The following is a 6000-nucleotide window of genomic DNA, read 5'->3' as shown; positions in this document are numbered from 1 at the left end:
TAACTCAATCATTTCTTACATCTTGATCCATCACACTAATGATTATGGGCAGCTAACTTCTTAATCCAGCCCACAATGCAATATTAATAGGACCAATCGCTCATCAAATCAATTAGTGATACTAAGGCTAACAATGAAAAAGTGAATTAATTGATAAGGACGGTCATCTCTTTTTGAAATAATTCACAGATTAAAAATGAAGGTCACAAGAAGACCGGAGTATTATTAGTAATATAAGTAATAACTAATTTAAACACCAAAGTTTTCTACATTTACACTCTATTAAATAGTTGAAAATCACTTTATCAAAGGGTCTTTGTGTATCATTTAGCGCCACCTAGACTTTCATTAACATTTTTTCGATTTGAATAAAAAGCAAAAATACATTTGCTATCATATAAACTTGAATTACTGACGGTCCCCTACTTACGACTCTTCGATTTACGCAAAACGGTACATACGAACATTTCATTGCGGTAAGTAAAATTTTATATTGTGTGCAACTTTTTCCGAGTAGAGGACAGAACTGTAGTTATATTTTTGTAGTGTAGTGTAGAGTACAGACACAGGATAAACTTCCTGTAAGGCCATGTGAGGCCTTATACACACCTCTCCCCCGAAGGGCACCTTTGTTCTCTTGGTATACAAGAAAAGACACGGCAAAAAAACATTTTTGGTGCTCTGCATAAATATCCTCATGACACGCTATGAAGTAATTCCCCTACATTTAAACAAGTTGATTATCTTAAAACCGGGTTTGTTTATCTCTCATCTCTCATCAGCCGTACCGCTTATCCTCATTAGGGTTGCGGGGGGGGGGGGCTGGAGCCCATCCCAGCCGTCTTCGGCCAGTGGGCAGGGGACACCCTGAACTGGTTGCCATCCAATCGCAGGGCACACGGGGACAGACAACTCATTCGCTCATTCACACCTAGGGACAATTTGGACCGGCCAATTCACCTGAAATGCATGTCTTTGGAATGTGGGAGGAAAACAGAGTGGAAACCCACGCAAGCAAGGGGAGAACATACAAACTCCGCACAGAAAGTCTGGAGCTGGATTTGAACCCACGACAGGTTCCCATGACATGAACTGTGCCGCACAAGCGCTAACCACTGCGCCGCCGTGCTGCCGGGTTTGTTTATCAGTTGCGCCAATTCTTAGAGATATCCCCACCAAAACTCCCTCGCCAAGAATGACAACGCATGTGGTTTTCATTAACGGGTTTATTCTTAGACAAAAAACGTCTTCAAACCATGAAAATCATGAACCCTAACCCAAACCCTAAACTAACATAATACGCAGTATCGTCAGTTATAAAACTAACATTTAACTGAGATAACGTCTTCTACCACCAACTTTACCTAATGATCTTATTTTTTGTAAATAAACCTTAGTTGTTAAAAGCAACTATGTGTTCCTTTTCTCTGTGTTTCTTTATTTTACGGTGGATTTGATAATTCATGATTAATATCAATGAACTGTAAAATCGATCATTTAAAACTTAAAATACAATATGTTTAGAGTATTGCTTCCTTTATGATAAATCCGAGACACAATATGAGGCTTTTTTTAAATGTTTTGTGTAGGAAACCGTGAGCATCACCTGCTGGCCAACTCGGTAACTACCAAATTAGATTTTGAATGAAATGAATAGAATTTAAACCAATTTTCTCTACACCTGTTATTCATTCTTGAATTTTTATTACATGTTTACACCGGAGTCCAATCTAATTGCATACAATGTCTTAGAACTGCCACGATTTGTCAATTGGCCTCACCTGCGCTCACTCTTTCAGCCCCAGCTGCCACTCGTTCCCTAATTAGCCCTCCTCCTACTTATACACGTCAGTCTCGTTCACTCCTGGTCTGTCCGTCAGCAAACCTCAGCACATGCAAGGCAAGCACTTTTTGATTCTGGCTCCCGTTCTGACTCCGACCTGTTCTGTATCCTACCTGAATCTGTCGCCTGTTTCCTGTATCGATCCCCTCTCCCTGGCTTCCCGATCGTCTCCTGTTACCTGACTTGCTTCCGACCCACGACCACGCTTTGTTCTTCTGTCCCGTCTACCCGACTTGCCACCTGTCACCGGTCGCGAGGGCTTCCTACTCCTCCTGCCCAGCGAGCACCACATCGCTGTCTTTTTTCTCTTGCCCTGACTTCCCCGATCGCTTAATAAAGCATTGTGTGAAACGTTATGCATTTGGGTCCACTGCCTGTTCCGGTCATGACAAGAACGTTGATATCAAAGACAATAAAGACAATTCACTTCAATTTAATTCACTTTACTATAGGAGGAGCTAAGCTACTGCTAAATTGTGTAAATTGTGTACCAAATACACAAGGAGAGCAGGACACAAGGTTTGAATCATTTTATCAGCATAACATCCTAAAAATATGTAATTTAGTACAAATTACTAGTCATTAACTTTAATTCACTCTTTCCATCGAATCTCCAAGCTGATCACAAGATCTTTATCAACAACCTTCGCCTCTTTGTCCATGTTATCACCTCCGCTATCCATTTTTACCTCAAGTGCTCACTACCAGCCAAAGACCTATTAACCCCATGCAATGCTCTATATTGTTGTTAAATAATTGACGATCCCTCTTGGCACAGTGAAAAGGAAACTAAATATTGAATAAGATAGGAGGTCTTTAGAGGTGGAAGAGCCGCATGAATTATTCAGTCGGCAAATTGCTAGCAAAAGACACTTGTTGCATGAGAAAAAAAGATCTGATCTACATCATTGTATTCATTTTCTCAGATCCTTGCTTGGGAAACGAAGCAAAAATATTTGATCTTTTGTCATTAAAGTGATACAGAAACGTTTTAAGCGCAGCCAAGATCCTCCTGTCCATGTGTAGTCTTCACACTTGCTGTTGAGAGAGATACAATTTCAAAGTATATCATTTATTCATTTAAGCGATATGAAAAGGATCACGTCGTTTAAAGTCGTCGGAGGCGGCGGCGATGGCAGATGTGTCATGTGGCTGTGTCGTGATGCCTCGTGACTCCTGTTTGGGGGTCACAGTCGCCGATAAGAGCACACCTGGCACCGCATGCATGTTTATTCCCCGCAGCGGAGAAGCCACCATCCCATTCATAACCCATGTACGGCCGTCTCGAAAGACAGATGGCAACAAGGCATTAATGTGCACATCAGACTTCGGACCGGTGAGGGAGAATGGAGGGAGAGAGCAGGATAAACATACAAATCAGCAGGGTAAAAACAGAGTTCTTACGGGTGCTTGAAATCTAAGAAAATGGTTGAATTTTAATCTTGTTTTTTCAAGGATTGCTAGTTTTGTTGAAAAAACACACACACACTTGATTTATTAGCATTTAGAAAATAGACAGAAAGAGCCCCCTAAAACGCATTTGTTGTTTTTTTCTTCTTTTGTTTATGACAACCTAGAAATATGGAGTGGAATTGTACAGATCTTTGTTTAAAATCTGAAAAATTTAGTTGTACAAAATAATCCCAGACTTGCTTAACAGACGCTGCCCTACTTACGAACGATCGTCCGGATGTTCGTAAGTTGCTTCAGTGCTATATTTTGTATGTTTAAGGTTTATATAAGTACGTTTAAGGCTTGTGTTATACCAGCTCAGTAGCCTAGATGGTAGGGCGCCGAGTCATACCTAAGACTTATAACATTGGTAAAATGGCGGCGCCCTCTGTTGGCTGCGGCTGCATCGGCTCGCTACAACGGGTCAGGTGTATCGACATTTCGTTCTTACAAAGAATGACAATACAAAGGAAATTATTATTATTATTAATTATTATAACCTGTATTGTTTTGTACTAAATAAAAACATTTCATAAAATAATATGCTCTATAAAGATAAATAAAGTTAAGTTTAACTTACTTTTAGAAGATGGACTTCAAGAGTTAGGCGACTTCCTCCTCCGTGTTAAAAAGTGACCGAAAAACAGTGTTCCGACCATTTTCTCAACCGCATTAAGCTTTCCTATTCTAATTTTATTTCAAAAGAAACATCTCGCCTCTTCTTTACACTTTACACTACTAACCATATTGAATGGACGCACGAGATATTAAACAATGGAAACGTCAAAGTTCTGAGTGCGCTGGGGATTCAGTACGCGTAACACTGTAGGATTACACACGAACTCGGAGGTAGAAGGTGGATTTCTTCTTCGGGGTGGATGCTGGGTGAACTCTCACAGCGCCACTACACGCCGGTAGCGGCGGAAAAAACACTACAGTAATGTCCTGTACTCGAAAAAGGTGTACACAATACAAAAATCTAATTTACAGCAATGTCCGGATATTTTTCAACATCCCAAAAACATGTTTTACATAGGTCGAATGGTCGTAAGTAGGGGAGCCTCTGTATTTTATTTCAGCATTATGAGGAAATTAGATTATTTTGTTTTAAACCACCAATTTGCATTCCATTTGTTTACAATAAATACGTTTGTGTCACTATTCTTCATTGTTCTGATGCACTTACAATTTAGGACAATTTTCAAGCACTACCTTGGAAATATTTTTGCCTATTTATCCTGACATTCTCTTTGTCTTATTTCTCCCTTTTAAGTCTTAAGTAGGTGTTTGTCCTCAATGTCATGCTTAATATTATTGTAAACAATGTTCACTATGTTATTGTCAAAGATAATAAAGACAATTCTAAATCTATTAAAGAATAGGGTTGTTTTGTATACACATCAACTAACAAACAGGGTCATTTTATTTAAAACTTCCAAGAATTGCCATAAAAAACTTCGTTGGCTATTATACAAAACAACATCCCTCATAAAAAGACATGTCAAAAAAGTGTCATTGAGGTACAATAACATAATAAATTTGACTTATGAAATACAAAACAATATTCATAATTGGAATAATTACCAAAAAAAAGAAAAATGGAAAATTGACCTAATTAATAGAATTGTGTGGTCATAGGCAGTTACACATTACTCATTCCCTCCAGCCCCACATGAAGTTACTTACTTTAAACCATCCCTAACTTGCGTTAGTTTGTTATAACGTAAAAAAATTCAGATCGTATTATATAAAACGCCCCCCCTAGAAACCAAAGTATTTTCATTCCAAACCCTAGAAGATTGTGGTCGTGTACAGCGATCTAAAAAAAAAGGGTCATATGGTACAAATCGGCCTCGTCATGCAAACTTTAGTCCGCCCAAACTAGGTAAAGAGTTTATTCAATCATTCATTTTCTAAACCGCTAATCCTCACTAGGGTGTTAGGGTTGATGCCATATAAAAACACCCAAAATCGTCTTAAAAACGAAATCATGTTTTTTACAAGGAAACCCAGGTGCCTGTGGGCACCAGGTTGTCGACTTCATGATATGAAAAAAAAAGAAGAAAAAACCCCCAAAATAATATAATGGAGTTTTCGATTGGAAACACCCCCCAAGAACAATAGGATCAGATTCATCCAGGAACCGGAAACACATTTTTTTCTAACCATTTTGGCCCAAATGATTTCAGAATGAAGATGTGAGGTAACTCATTAGTTCACACCAAAATTAGACATGGCAATCCAGGATAAACACATAATAAATACTTAACAGATAAATATGAAAAAAAAAAAAAAAGAATATCCGGATAAATAGGATAACATTTTTTCCAGGTATTGCTCAAAGTTTGGCAAAGAGGAGATTTTGCGCTATGCTAGCATTAGCACCTGGTGAAATGTAAACAGCTATCACAATATTAGCTCCCTCGGGTCTAAAATGCATTACTACAACCTTTATATTGGGGTGAACAGTTTGTTGTGTTTTTTAACAAAACTAGAGAATGAGTATATGGAGAACAACAAGTAACATACTGTAAATCAGGGGTCTCCTTCGTTTTTTAAACCTAGAGCTAATTTTTGCTACTGTGCAGAGAGAGAGAGAGAGAGAGAGAGAGAGAGTGAGAGAGAGAGAGAGAGAGAGAGACAGAGAGAGAAAGGAAATGAGGGAGAAAGAGAGCAAGACACAGAGAGAAAAAGGAAATGAGGGA

Source organism: Urocampus carinirostris, chromosome 12 (genome assembly GCF_059441175.1).
Source record: "Urocampus carinirostris isolate Australia breed hairy pipefish chromosome 12, RoL_Ucar_1.0, whole genome shotgun sequence".
In the NCBI taxonomy this organism is placed as follows: Eukaryota; Metazoa; Chordata; class Actinopteri; order Syngnathiformes; family Syngnathidae; genus Urocampus; species Urocampus carinirostris.
This window is presented reverse-complemented; position numbering follows the sequence as displayed.